Raw genomic sequence first — 16,363 nt, forward strand, 5'->3', positions numbered from 1 at the left:
GCCTAACATTTTTTCACTATATACATTTAAGAGCGCTCTAAATACGAATTTTGTTCTCGCTTGCAGAACCAGTAGGTAAATTAACTTTTATGCGAACCAATGTTAATAATACACGTCTCCATTTCTAAATATGCAGCGAATACCGCCGGAAATTCATATACTATTGCTACTACACCACGTGTACAGTGGTGCGTGAAAGTATTATTTGTCCATAATTCCAATCGGCGTAATTTTCACTTGTAATTTGTGTAAAATAACAATTTAATCTAATCTGCCAACTATATGTCCTGCTAATTAAAGAAGAAAAAATTTCTTAAAATTCCTCCATAATATGTGCACCTCCAATTAACAAACTTTTATGTTTCACTTTTAAATTTAATTAGAAGATGAGCATTGTAATGAATGTAGTGTCCTCTCAATTTCCTCCGGAATTTCTTTTTTAGGGAAAAACGTTACTTCCATGCACAAGAATATAATAATCACATTGTGAATTACGTCTGCATTCACATAATAAATTGCATTAGTGTAGGAAGAGTTAATTAATTATATGCCGAAAGCGAAATTTCTTGTGTGACATTATCAGGGTCACGGAGTATTACGAAAACTGCTTAAAAATAGAATGTGAAGTTCATTAATCCGAAGACTGTCAGAGGTGGTGCACTTGATTCTTTTAGTCAAGGTTCTAACGTAATTTGGACCTATACAAATTTCTTCGGTTAGATAGCTAACTGTTTACTCAATTTTGTTATTCCTCCCTGAGATACACAGAAATTACTCCGAGAACTAATGAAGAAAAATATTCCCATCCCCTAAGTGGTTTTCAACCCTGAATGAGAAGAGTTGCCATTGAAAGTTGGATTGGAACCTCTGCACCATGAGGAAATTGCAATGAGTTTTGGGTCAAATTTATGGTAGGTTAAAATGATGTCTCTCTGTGTATGAACGTCTCTTCAGCCTTTGAAACATTTTACACATTATGTTTAAAAGGGTTTAATTGATCTGGAAAATGACCATAGTCTGTAAATGAAATTGACCACCGTAAATGCGGAGATTTATAGGGGTACAATATGGTTTTCATAAAGAAGTTCTGTACTTAACCCTGTCAGTTGTTCGAGTGTTGCGCACGAAAATCACAGGCGCTGTCAAGATTGACGGGTTCTGTACTTCACTCTTCGAGAGTCTAATTTGGAAAACTCCTAAAAGTTTTTCGGATTGTCGAAGAAGCGCCACGGTTTGAAGAACCCTATAGAGGCAACCCATAATACTTGAAAACGAAATATTAAAACTCACACTCCTATCCAGAAATACCTTCCTGGTAATCTTTTACAAATTATACCTCTTAAAAATCAAGACTACACGAGTCCACTTCACAACACGGATGCAGCTTTGGTACCTACTGTTATGCTTTGGGCTACTATCGCCTAAAATCGACAAATTTGAGAAATATGTCATAATAGGTAATAGGTAAAATAGCAATCAAAATCCTGGTCATTCCATAACCACCATTCACACTCCAATTTCCAGCGTCAGGGTTGCTGTTAATTTACTCATGCCGTAGGGTTATTTTTTCCGGTCCTTACACGGGGCTTTATGTATGTACAAAATTGAATAAAATTGGGACTCTACTGGAAAGTACCGTTACAGTACAGAACCAGCATTTATATTTTAAAGTAACTACTAACTACTATTGATTAGAATTAAAATTAACTGTTCCTAATGCCAAATGGGGGAGCTGTGAATGAAATCAAGGGTTAAGCACCTGTGTGCGATCTCTTCAGGAGAGATATAAGAATGCCTTCTGACCTGAATTTTGGTGAAAAGTTCAATCATTCAGTTGGTCTAAGCCTAAGCTGCGGTATACCAACCTGTTCGCTTAGGCGAAGAAGTCTATCAGTGGAATTTGAAAGGGATTTGATTTAGGTGGTTAATTGTGATTCAGGTTGTTATGACAATATTGCCCTATTATAAGGTACCCTCTAAAAGCATTTTAAAGAGGCATATTCCTAAACATCTAATACGACACAAAAATAAAGTCACAGTGACTTTGATAAAACCCAAAAAAAATTAACTGCAGTGGATCGATTCGGTACGCCTAACTTCAGCCTTTGCCACGCATTAAATCATACGTAACATTGAAAGCACTTGCCGAATAAAAGCGTCCAATTAGTGATAATAAAATTTTTGATTTGCATTTTTTAAGAAGCATTACCACTCGTTAATTAAAAGCACTTTTCTATTCATTAACATAATTAATTGTTGGCATAATTTTATACTTTCCTTAAAAGGTTAACATTTTAGGTTTGGTTATTAAAAGTAGAACAAAATTTTTTATCGCGTTTGCTTTGCATTTTTAGCTTTCCCGCGCTATGATCACATCAAATTAATATATCTTGTTCGTATATTTTTTGTACGTGCTGTAGTAAACCTATGCAAGAAGAGCTTAGTCATTTTACAATGCTTTCTTATACTTACTACATTTCTATTTTTGGCAACATTACAATAATCTTATAATAGTACGATAATATTATAATTCACATCCGAATGAATTAAATGCAATAACCAAATGTATATATTTACTGGTAAAGTGGCGATCATTTCCCGTATAATATTATTAATAATGGCCACGAAAAACGGTTCCATAAATTAAACAATCCAAATTCCACTTTCACTTGATGGGCGATTTTGAAAGTGATAGTAACCACCATCTGAAATTAAATTTGATCATTTTTTTGACTTATCTACCATTATATGATGATTTTATCGCAAATTATGGCAGGAAACTTTCACCAAGCTGAAGAAACGAGTTTGACAGGAATTTACATTAGAAGTATATGTATACGCATACGTTTAGTGGTCATGTACCATTAACTCTGAACATACCTACCACTTAATATGTTCATGCTCCCGTGGAGTAACGAAATTTTTTTATGGTGTCAATTTGGTAGTTTGTCAACTGTGCGTGTACTGTGCGCATTTACCTATGGCTTTCTGTTAATTAAATTTTTATTGACATTAAGAAGAGAACAAATGCGTCACCCTCGACTTAATTTACGCATCGAGCGTGTTGAATACAATTAAGGTAAATTTCGTCAGGATGAAACACGGTCCGCCTTGAAAATCTAAGTACCCACAAGCGTAAGGAACAGAAACACAAACAAGATTTTTTCCAGGGTTCGTCTTTTCTTTAAATTTATGAGAAACTATCAATGGGTATAATCATTAATCAATTTCCTGCGTTCTGCAGTTCTTCCTAATTAAATAAGATTAAATGGTGTGTTTGTTATTGTTATAGGTCCAAGTTCAATGTAACACCAACTTGGTTTTGAAATTAAATTTCTGCCATGGCTTTGTGGACATTTGTGCACATACTCCAATTTCGATTCCTTCTATTTCCAGGAAATACATCCAAACTCTCATACTAAAAATGAATTGTCTCAATAATCGTCGCCATGTATTTTAAGCTACGCTTAAGCTGAGCTCTACTTAAATTTGTCGGTGCAAACGGCCATAAGTGACGCTTATCCGGTTTACTACATTTCCTTTTGGTTCGTTTTGGGTAGTGTACCCGAACCTCATTATTTACCTCGACCCACCTTTACTTTTTTTAGCTTACCGTATGTGTATCTGTATATAATTTTGTAAAACGTAAAAACGGACACACGAGTGCGGTTAAAGTATGTCTTCAAAAACATTTTTCACGATTCCTAGAAATGCCTATTGCTAAGGTAATTCCTAAGAAGCTGCCTGACATACTTTATTCTCTTTCAGAGACTTTCAAACAGATAATAATAATAATAATAATAATCTTTATTATTCTGGCGGGGATCAGCATAATGCTGTTTTTCGTAACCAGCACGAAATAAATGACACACAAAAAAAACATTAATCTGAAAAATACCGATTGGTTGTACTAAATAATACAAAAAAAAATTCGTGTTATAGAGAAAAACATTAACATTTGTATTAACCGAGAAGCACCGTTTAGCCATCTAAGAGTGAATCTCTTTTCAAAAGATTTTTAATTTTCCTTTTAAATGGTTGCAGAGGTAGCGACCGATAAACATGAGGAACCTTGTTGTACAAATAGGCAGACAGGTAACTAAAAGAAGCTTCGTAACGTGTGGTACTGTGCGCAGGTATTTGGATGTCCATAATATTTCTTAATCTACGATCATGAAGATCTCCACGAATTTCAATTTTAAAATACAAATATTCAGTAATACGCGTTGTTATAGTTTTGTGAATTAGACAAGTATAGTGAAGTTCTCTCCTTTCTCGCATACGCATAATATTATGTCGGTTGCCACAGTATCGTCTTTTCTCTCTTCAGAAGCGTCAGCATCACCTGGAAGTAAACAATAAAGTCACAAGTAGAACAAAGAAAAAGTAATAATAACGAAGGTTTAGAGGTTTGTGAACTAGTGAACTAGTGAATGGTAAATGAAAGAGAATTAGTAAAACACCGGAATGTGTCAGATAAAATCATAACGCCTCTTCTCTGGTGCTCTTCAATATGGAAACGTAGATTGATGATATTTTTAATCTCGGTGCATACTAAACTGAGGGAGTCGTCATACCTCATTCTTTCATCAACCATAAAAATAAAAATGTGTATACGTAATAACCAATTATCCACCTTTCATTTGGCTTAGAGTATGTACGTTGTGGGTATAAAAAACATTGTTCATTCTCCATTGACTTATAAAAAAATGTAAAAACAAGCAAACGAGCAAATTGGATTACTTTTAAATAAAAAATGTGGAAAAATGTTAAGTTTTGGCCTTTTTTACGTATAAATGTGTGATGGTTCTAATTATACACAAATTAATGTTAAAAATAGGTTACTGAAAATATAGGATATTTAATAAATTCAGTACCATAGCGGAACCTTTCTATAGAGGTACATTTTCAAATTACTACAAATAAAAACAAGTTAAAATCGAGTTAATAGAAAACAAATGAAAGTTACATTATTGTATTACAACTGTAAATGTAAACAAACATTCAAGAATAATATCCCTTACATAACTTACTGAAATATAAATAACAAAATTGTTCCGTGTGACAACTGTAACAATTATTTTATCGCGATCTTTGGGGGAGGCCAAAAGAACTTGAACTTCCTTGTTCGCTATCTTCAAGTTGAAGAGAGGGACGCTACCAAGGTTGTCTGGGGTTGACTCCACATCTACGTAGATGTCTTCATCCAACTCCTCGACTATTGGTACATTCTCCCTCGACACGTTCATCCCCACACAAACAACAAAAATTCAATAAAAACTAAGGATTGACACATAAAATAAAAAAGTACTCTCCAATTACAACAGTTTTAAAAGCTTCCATATAAAACTTTTGCCAAATCCTCTAAGCTACCAAAAACACTGTCTTAATATATTTTTGCTAATAATAAAAAAACAAGCTATTAGAAATCAAATTCATTTCATATTCATGCAATTTTAGTGCTACCATAGTATAAGAATCGGAATTCTTCTTCAATGGTGCTACCAAAACCTACCTACCCCTTGTAATTTCATTATGCATATGTAATATTTACAAGCACATAAGTGTTTTTTTAAGTAGCACAACAACGAGAAGGGTGCCTTTTAGAGAAAATTTACCTAAACACTCCTTGTTAATAAGTGAATCTGAAAATGACTTTTTCAAGATGTAAACAATTTTACTCTACTAAAAATAGCATACAAACTAATTTAAAGTCATCAAAGCAAGTTAATAACTCATGACCACTTTCGTATCTAATTTAGAAAGTATGTGATGTGTACCTACTGGTTATCCACCAATATTTCGGACGCTTTTTTGTAGATAAAGATGATTGATTGATCTTCAGGTTTTTTGTATTTGTGTTTTTTTTTGCCTAAACCCAATTGAAGCGGTGTTTGTGTCTAAGTATGCCAGTGCATAATTTAATGTAGATCCAAAGTATAGAGATCGGAAATAGTATATTAAGATACAAGTGTATAATCAAGTCTTTAAAGCACGCGCAACGAGTTTAAGGGCACGACGCAAAGCGGAGTGCCTTTAACGTTGCAAGTGCTCTAAAGACCAATTATACACGTGTATCTTATAGTATTTTTTATTATACCTGCAGTATAATTTAAAAATAGGAAATACAATGAAGTCATATTGACGTTATACTCGAATACATGTTTAATTAAGTGGGCTGGGGCCTGGGTGTTCGAAATTTCACGATTGCCATGGAAATGTCACTTGACGTTTGCTTATAATCATCATCATCTTTGTAAATAAAACGATTTCCGTTGAAAAAGATAATACATCGTCCATTAAATCGCTTGTAAAATCTAAACAAACGTTGGTAGCGGTAGGTGTAAAATCCAAATCCAGTAAAGCCTATTATAAAGAATATGAAAAGTTGTTTCCATGGACGAATAGGAAGTTACTTACGAATACAGTCTTAAATGCATCCATAATGCTGGCATATATGAAGGAAATGTCAAAGGTATTTAAATCTTCTATATTTTGGTGCATTCATTCAAACTTTAAAGCAATGCTGCGATTAAAAAGTGGAGCAGATTTGGAAGCATACCCTAAATTACGCGCGTTTGTGAAAGCTTCAACCAAAGGATAGGTACAAAAGCCAAAGAAATGTTCTGCATTTACAGAAAGCGACCTAAGAGGATTTTTTATTTCATCCAGAGGACAGTTTCAAAAGTCATACTTGAAGTATCGTTACTTAGCAACTTTAAAGCACGTGTGTTTTAAAGGCCCCTTTTCGCACGCATGTGATTCAGGTATAATAAAAAATCATGTTATTGCCCATTTTGATTTTTTACGTACGTAGTACTATTTTCACGTTTAAGTACCAATTTGGCACGGATAGCCAGCGGTCCTTTCATAGCCGGTCGGTGTTAAAAATGATATTTTTAATATTACCACGCGAACTTTACAAACGTGCGATATATTTCCACTATTTCCCCTCGAAAGGTTACGAAAAAGTATTTTTATGCCGCAAGTATTTATAATTTATAAAACCAGCAGATAGCATCGTGTTATCCCATTAGTTACGCCCCCATTTAGAGTAATTCTGGATTTACGGAAAATCCCTTTTCAGAGTTACTCCGTTAAAAGTTCACATTAAATCGTTTTAATAAACAGCATTTGTACGGGAATTTAGGGAAAATTTCTCACAACAATGTCATTTCATTTAAATTGTTTTTACAGTTTCAGTTTAATCTTTTTGAACATACATCAGAGTAATCTTCTAATAGTGTAGCTTACGAATGAATACGACTCGATACTCAGACCTTGTATTTCTTCCAAAATCCGGACCAACAAAACGTTCACTTATTCGAATTTTGACTAGAATACCCGTACGACCCATCGGATTACTGAGGATTACTCAAATGTTAGTAGAAAGTATACGGAACTTCTCCCATTATTCATAAATTATAGACCTGCATTAACATATACGAGGTCTCCACACTGAATTGTCCATTTTCAAATTAAGTCTGCTGGTCCTTCTCTATCTAGCTGTACATACATACACGAACTACGCCGATTTTTTTATGACCTCCAGTGTTTTAAATCGTGATCCCTTCACAGCGGATTTTCTTTTTGGGGAATTAGAAATATACATCGGGGCCAAACCACAACAGGGCAATGTGTAACAATGTGTGTTATCTTGGTATAGAAACTTTCTGCCTTTTTTCAGAGCGAATTCTGTTTAACGGTTCACTCACAACAAACCGCGTAATCTAATAAACAATCTTGTGTAAAGTTTATGTAGTTTTTTGTTTATAGCTGCATTGTAATTTGTATACTTTGTTTATTTAATTGTTAAGAATTTACGTGTTGTAGGATAAGGAAAATTATTTGTATCATATTTGTAAAAGTTTATCTCTTGTTTTTTCTCGGATGGATTATCACTAAAAGGTAAATACATTGTAAACGGATGTTTAACGCGGGTGCACTTTAGATAAGGTTGTTGTGGTTTTACAAAAAAAGAAGGAAGTGAAATCGAAGATGGGATAAGAGAAGGAAAGGTATTAAAGAGAAGAGTTAGTGTATTAATGTGCTCAGTTACCTTTTGGTTGTTCGCCTGTGGTCTTTGACCGTTTTTCGTGAGGTCGGGCCCATTTGTTAGAGCCGTTTTCGCGGCATATTTCAGTTCCTTTGGATATACGAGAAGTGTTGGACGTGTTTTGTTAAATTCATTACAGTTGTGTTGTATAAAGTCAATAAGTTCCCAGTTAGTAAAGTTCACAAAGGTAAGTTATAAGTTATTAAATTTATTACTTATTGACAAAAATTAAAATAAATCATTTTTAGAAGATTCAGTTCGAGCATGAACAAGAAGATGTCTACTTACGCGAGTTGAAGTGAATAAAAACATTGCTTGAAGGAGGGGAATCGTCGAATCGGTTGAAAAGCGACCACCGCTACTCTGTGCAACGTCATACATTTTTTTTCCTTGTGCCTTTAATTATAAAGATATTTTCAAACTACACCCCTCGTTCGATTCGTTAAGTTACCAGCTATAATTTTTATTTAAACTTTTTTTTTAAAGTTCTGATTCGTCTAAGAGCAATGGCCTTATAAACGATATTTTAAAAAGTTACATTTTGCAAAACACATGCGCGGAGAAAAACCCTTATATTTTCATTACCATTAGAGCTAACGACAAAGAAAACGCACCTTTGTAAAGATAATTAAAAATAGGAACTTTTGGACATCGGTATCAGCAGAAAAATTTAGAAGGTTAATTAGTAGGCCAAACACTACAGAAAAACATCATTAGATGCTTTTTACCTTTAAAAGCTTGACGGGGTTGATTTCTTAATCACTTTTGAGCGCGCGGGAACTCTACTACTAAACAACTAAGAAAATTCTCGATTCCATCCCAGCTCATACATTGCTCAAGACCTCAGGAGTTATATTCTCCATCATTCGGCGTTAATTATTTGTCGTAGTATATAGATGTAATTACTTCGAGCAAGCATATCTGCATTGTGTCAGAAAGAATGCACATCAAAGGAATATTTCTGAAAGAAGGTAGGCCTACAACTTCGATCCCTTAAGTTATTTTTACACCGACATATTTAATAATATTTAATATATTTAATAATCTTACCTTATTGCCAGTTATTAAATACCTTTTTGTAATATTAGAAATTTTCGGAGATATATTCGTCTTTCCTTTGACTTAGTAATTTTATGAGTTTCAGAGTTAATGTACCTAACATTCGATAGGTTTTGTGTTTACTCTCGCCAGCGAATTACTATAAAGTTAAAGGATCAATAATACGGTTAACCAAATTGTATACCCACTTGGTCACAGAGCAAACACAGAGTAAGGTCCTCTACGCTGTGGCCGATGCGAAACGGTGTACAGGACTTGCTGAAACTAACCGAAACTATAATGTTAAGTAAACTAAGTTTAAATGAATAGATGGCCAATTGAATATTACACAAAATTTAGTTTACCAAACTTGCAACAACAGAAGTTTAATACAAGTAGGTACACTACTGCGTCAGTAAAATAGTTGTCTTACCTTCTCTGTAAGTAAACATTTACTCCCAACATAACCTATTGCAATCCTTGACATAATGAAATAATTGTGCTTAATATACAGATATCACAAAATTGTTTGCTTATGCCAAAGAAGAAAGAAAAATAGATTGTATCAAAAAGTATGGTCACGACGGTGTACCTTAATATATAAGACTGAATTTTCGATAAACCCAAAAATGACATCATATCCGTTAAAAACGTTCAAAACGCCCTAAAACGTTTCATACGAACGTTCAATGAAATAATATAATATTCTTTGATACATGACACCAATTTCAAGTAGATGATATCGGGGGTGCTCTTTGCCAAACAATGACTACAATCCGAATAAAAAACGCAAGGAAAAATTGTAATGGAGGATGCTGTTAGCCAAATCGAAAATTTCACCTCAACCTGTGATTTCTAAGCGATGTCCAACTTGTTACATTGGACTGAAAGGAAAGTGGTACAAAAGAGTTTTCTATACGGAACCAAATGGTTTTGGGGACCAATCTCATATACACACCAATATGATAATGACATTTCTTAATATAAGAAATATACAGAATTATTACAATACGTCCATACCTACAACTATTGCAATTTTTGCTCTTCAGAACACTAGGAAAATTGTAAAAAAAATTTAAGGGTCATAATATACATATATATTTCTCAATATTCTGATGGTTCTAAAGATTGTAAACTTTCCAAAAGTTCTGTAGAGATTCTATCGCAAAAAATTCCAAAATTGATTTGTATTTGTTTAATTCTTTTCCACATATTTACAGTGTGTTTGAGATAAGAGGGTCACCTCAATATCTCTTTTATTTGGCGAGGTTTGAAAAATTTGTTTAATTTTATATGTGACATTACGATCTATCTGACGCATATTCAAACTTTCGGTTTAACCGGAAATCGATGCCGTAGATAAGAAGTTTTGTTTTTGCGGCGTAAGCTAAAGAGTTTCAAGACAAGAAAATAGATGGAGTTTATCGTTCAACGTTGACGAGAAAGTGAAATTGTTTTAAATGGAACAAACGGACGTTAATCGTTTTGCCAGATTTCAGTGTATTTTTCCAAGACAGTTCATCTTGACAGTTGGAAAGTGTTTGTAGAAGAAAGTCAATTGAGTGCTCTAAGAGATGTTTAATTCGAGTTAAGCGGAAGCGTGTTTTATGTTTACGAAGAAGTTTTGTCGGACTGTTGTGTCTATAGTGCGTTTATCGTTTAGTTAAAACCTGTCAGAGTACCAGTTAAAGGGAGTTTTTCCGCCATCAAAAAGCCAGTTTTACATCTGTAATTACAACGAAAGCAGGGTCGTCTTACTCGAAATTTAAGTGCAATCAACGAAGTGAAGTTCTAAAGTATCTTAGTTTGTTTATTCGTACGTGATTTATTGTAAATCGCAGTTACGATTGGAGATTTTGTTTATTAACAATTTAAGGTAATTAAGATTTCTTTAATAATATAATAATAATAATAATAATAATCATCTTTATTTTGCTATACCTCATAACGAGGAAATGAAACAACTTACAGCTTCTATGATAAGTTACATTCAGAAGGCAATGCTGGTCCCTGCGACAAACACTGTACAATTCCTAACTCCACCAAGTAGAGACCAACCATCACAAACAATGGTTGCAGATAGTGAGACTCATTCAGATGTAGCCCTGCTGCTGATGGATGAAGAATCTAGAGGTGCAAAAAGAAAAACTTCGCTACAACGAACACAATCGACGGACTCGAGTGTTTTGTCTGTTGACGAGAATGCGGTAGCAGAAGCAAAAAATCCAAGAAAAAAAAAGGTTGGCCGCTTGGAAAGCCAAGAAAACCGAAAGACGGTGATGAAGCAAGCAAAAAGTCAAGGGAGTCGAGCAGCCAGCGAGACACTGATCCGAAAAATTGATAATAATGTGATAAAATCTGTGATAATTATTAATTATCTAATTATAGTAGTCCGTTTGTTATCTGTTAATTCTTATTTGTAATAGTCCCATATACACTTATTTGTTATTTATTTATGTTATTTATTCCACTGTGATTGTCTGTCTCTTAAAAAAAAATCTTCGAAATGGATACAAAAATTATCCAATGGAATTGTCGAGGACTATCCAATAACTTAAATGAGTTGAAACTACTGATTCAAAAGCATACACCCTTGTGTGTTGCTCTGCAAGAAACACATCTAAGACCTAGATCAAAATATAACATTAAGAATTTCAATATCATAAGAAAGGATTTCTACTCACCAGCAAGAGCCTGTGGGGGAGTGGCTCTCCTTGTACGAAAAGGTACTCCCTATAAACGGGTCGATCTAGATACAACATATCAAGCTGCAGCAATACAGCTGGAAATAAGCAGATCCTTTACGATTTGCAATATATACACTCCAAATACAAATTACGAGGTCGAAGAAATCGAAAAAATTATAAATCAGCTTCCAATCCCTTTTATCCTGGTCGGAGATTTCAACTCCCATAACACCGTTTGGGGTTCTGGCTCAAACGATGCTCGAGGTAACGACCTGTTAAACTTAATAGAAAATAAAAATTTAAGTTTGTTAAATGACGGCTCTGAAACGTTTTTTAATGTCAGATCCGGGAAATTTGACTCCATAGATGTGTCGGTATGCTCACCGGCCTTACATACTAAGCTTAAATGGGAGGTGGAGAGTGACCTGTATCACAGCGATCACTTTCCCATAATCATCACAGTCCTAGGTGAAAACCCCCCGATAAGAACGATAGCTAAGTTTAAAATTGAACAAGCTAATTGGGAACATTTTACGCAGCAGCTCGTCCCTCCAAACCAGATGGAATCAAATCTTCAATCTATAATGAGTGCTATATTAGAGGCTGCAGAAGCAAGCATCCCTAAATCAAAACCCGGTCACATCAGAAAAATGGTCCCATGGTGGTCACCTGAAATAAAAAACAAAGTATCATTAAAGAAAAAAGCGTTAAATAGGTTCCGCAGGTCTCCAACATTGGATAATCTAATAGATTTTAAAAAACGAAGATCTGAGTGCCGACGAGGAATACTCGAGGCACAAAGAAATTCGTGGCAAAAATATGTATCCACTATGACACCAGAGACAACCAATAAGGAAGTCTGGAAAAAGGTGGGAGCAATAACCGGAAAAACCGGTTACAATTACCCGGCATTTTTAAGAAACATTAACGGGATAATTATAAACAATCTACAGGATATAACAAATATTATTGCAGATCAATTCTACAAAGTTAGTAGCTCCCTAAATTATCCTCCTACCTTTCTAAGGACCAAACCTGAAAAAGAATCCAGATTATTAAATTTTAATACCAACGATATTTTTGACTATAACTTACCATTCACCATTGAAGAATTTGACACTGCGATTCGCACCATCAAATCATGCGCACCGAGCCAGGATGGCATACATAACCAGATGCTTCGCCATTGTAGTCCTGAAATGAAGGAAACCATCTTAACATTTTTCAACAACTGTTGGAATTATTCTACTTACCCCTCAGAATGGAAGCAGGCCATCGTCGTACCTATACCGAAGCCGGGAAAAGATCCTTTGCTAGCACAGCATTATCGCCCAATAAGTTTAACCTCTTGTCTAGGCAAACTGCTGGAAAAAATGGTTAATACAAGGTTACAAACGTATTTAGAAAGAAACAACATATACGTACCATATCAGACCGGCTTTCGGAAGGGGAGATCAACGATTGACCACCTGGTCAAGTTGAGCAACCAAATCCTGGGGGCGTTCGATAATGGCGAGCATCTGGTCAGTGTCTTTTTTGACATAAAGGGTGCGTATGACATGACATGGAGACACGGAATATTAAAAAACATGCTTAAATATAATTTACGTGGGAATCTGCCAAAATTCATACAATCATTCATGTCAGACAGAAAATTTGTGGTCAGAGTGGGTGACACCTACTCAGACGAGCATGTTTTGGAGAATGGGGTACCGCAGGGGTCAACACTCAGCTGCTCCCTGTTTGGTATTGCCATTAATGAAATAGCCATGGGTGTCGCTGAGGAAGTGGAGAAATGTCTCTATGTCGATGATTTGATGATTTGTTGTACAGGTAAAACGGTTGGTGAAATAACTCGTAAACTGCAAGTGGCAATAAACAAAATCCTAGAGAATGCTAATGCTGTAGGATATGTGCTGTCCGAAGAGAAGACAAAATGTGTCCATTTCTGTCGACTCCGAAGACCACATTACGATCCAGTTTTGTTTATGAACGATCAAAGCATTAATGTTGTACGAAATATAAAATTTTTAGGTTTAACGTATGATAGCGAGCTAAGATGGACGAAACATATAGAGAACCTAGTAACATCCTGCCGAAAATCTTTAAACATCTTAAGGGTGCTCGCTCATCATAAATGGGGAGCCCACCCTAAAACAATGCTCGACATATACAAAGCCCTGATACGATCACGTATAGACTACGGGTCACATGTCTATTCCACTTGTAGTGCTACATTGTTGGGACAGATCGATAAAATCCAAAATTTAGCAATAAGGTATTCACTTGGTGCCTTCCCAACAAGCCCAACTGTGTCGCTCCACGTTGAATCGAATATTCCACCTCTTTCCATTAGGAGAAAGCAAATAGTGGCCAATTATTACGCGAAAGTTGCGGTTGATAGCAATCATCCGAACTATCATGGAATGGTCGAAATAATGGAAGGTGCACGCTTACCTCGATGTCGATCGTTGGGGGTGAGAGCTAAAGAAATTATGGGTGAATTGAACCTGACAGACGAAAACATGTCTGATTTATCAAAAAACGCGCGTCGATCCATAATCAAGTCTAGAACATGGAGTAACTGGAATGAGCAATGGAGAGAATCGGAAGCGCTCTTAAAGAAGTTCAAGGGGGATGTGGGTCCGATGTTTCTACCAAATAGGGAAAGGTATATACTAGGAAAAATATATCGGCTCAGGTTAGGACATACCTCCATCACTCACTCATTTCTTTTGGTTAATGAGAATCCCCCTCAATGCGAGCGGTGTTTAGTAAACCTAACTGTAGTCCATTTACTGTGCGAGTGTCCAAAATATAACGCAGAGAGACAGCGGTATAATGTGAGAGAAGATATTGTAGAAAACCTGACAAGTGAATGTCAATGTAAAAATACTATAAACTATTTGAAAAGTACTAATCTATTAACTAAAATCTAAACTACAATATTCTTACCAATAAAATGGCAAATGACCATAGCAGTCGACGCCTCAGGAGGGGTTTTAGTGGGTATACCTGGTATCAGGGAGCCCCACACTTTGTGCGTAATGCATTTCCCCTCCTGAAGAAAAAAAAAAAAAAAAAAAAAAACTAAAAACAAAACATTGTTTGGCAACAGACCCATTCTCATGGTTCATAGACCGTCTGAGGAGTTGGTTCTTAAATAAACATAGGTATCCAAATAAATAACAAAAAAATGGAAACTACTACATCACTGTTTTTGCCATATTTAGCAGGAATAAAAATTCAAACTTAAGCAAAGTTTTTAACTTTTAAACATTGCCAAAAATGCAACATACTTATGCTTCTCTGTAATACAACATAAAATTAACTGAATTTTCGCTATTGACATAATCTTTCAATTCATAATTACTTAACAAATTATTATTGGAAAAATGCATACTTATCTAAATTCTTATAAAATTGGGCAAACTGCAATAAAAACATTTACATTTTCCTTTCTGTGACCTAAATTATATTATAGTTTGCTTATTGTAACAATATTTGTTTAAAATTACATTTTAGGCAAATTGGCATTACATAAAAAAAATGTTTGGACTGGATTGATATTACCATGACATAGTAGTTCACGATTGTTCTGAAGTAACGATTTCTAACCGAGGTTCTAACTCTCACCACAGTACCGTCACTTGGCCTCCCATATTTCACCAATTTAACTGTCGGCACAAAATTTAAAAAAAAAAAAATGTTCATCAAAAAAGGGATTATGGTAAGATACTTCTAAATTTATGATTGCTTATAGCCACTGTTACAATTTAATTGATTTTGTAGAGGATCCGGAATTGGTACGCGGGCGAAAAAAATCAGTTATGTTGCTCGTAGATGAACCAGATTTCTTCGCTTCCTCGCCCGTTATTCTTTTTCTTTTTTTAACCTTCTCTAATTCACCTGCAAAATTTTCAGCATCTTCCGCAGTTTCCCCCTCTCTATATTTTTCACTTGCGACTATTTCTGATACGTGCCAAAATTTTCCATTTATTAAAAGTCCATTTCTTCTTATCTTACACTCCTGTCCAGCTCTTTTCAGCTTCGCTTGCATCGCTAGGAGTTCTTTTCTCTGTTCTTGAGCTTCCTTGTCATAATCTTCAGAGATATACACTTTCGAACCCTTTAATTTAAAAGCATTGCGCAACACCATTGCTTTACATATATTTGATGTGAAGGAGACAATGGTTGGTCGTATTTTTGTACTTTTTTGCCCTACTCGTCTAATATAGTTTAAATTATCTCGCGTGATCTTTGTTTGTGACACATTATTGAACAGATCTATAACTCCAGTTTCCAATGTGTCATAGTTTTCATCGCTCTCTCTCATTCCGAAGATTACGACATTATTCTGCCTACGTATTTGTTCTATTAATTTTTGTTGTTGGTTAACTGTTTGTTTCAATGCACGATTTTCGCTTTTCAGAAGCTTAAACCGATTATTAGAACCTTCAATATAGGCCGGTATATTGAGAGTATGTATTTCTTTCCTAATAATGTGTTCCATTTCTTCTTTTAGCTCCCGTTTAAAATTATCAAATATTTTACAAAGTTCGGAGGTATCGATTGTCATGTT

At 34.9% G+C, this 16,363-nt stretch overlaps 1 long non-coding RNA gene across 3 annotated transcripts; it reads right to left on the reverse strand.

Annotated features, from left to right (window-relative positions):
- Positions 1-11,495: 11,495 nt before the first annotated feature.
- LOC116179034 lies at positions 11,496-14,148 on the reverse strand. 3 transcript variants are annotated; one of them, XR_004146941.1, is made up of 5 exons: positions 13,207-14,148; positions 13,035-13,142; positions 12,877-12,975; positions 11,779-12,816; positions 11,496-11,721 (listed from the first exon to the last, which is right to left on the reverse strand). It is a non-coding gene; the product is annotated as an uncharacterized LOC116179034 (long non-coding RNA). The 3 variants fall into 3 exon arrangements; XR_004146940.1 differs by having other exon boundaries at positions 13,035-13,145; XR_004146939.1 differs by having other exon boundaries at positions 13,035-14,148.
- Between the last annotated feature and the right edge of the window lie 2,215 nt (positions 14,149-16,363).

Source organism: Photinus pyralis, unplaced genomic scaffold (assembly GCF_008802855.1).
Source record: "Photinus pyralis isolate 1611_PpyrPB1 unplaced genomic scaffold, Ppyr1.3 Ppyr1.4_LG8, whole genome shotgun sequence".
NCBI lineage: Eukaryota > Metazoa > Arthropoda > Insecta > Coleoptera > Lampyridae > Photinus > Photinus pyralis.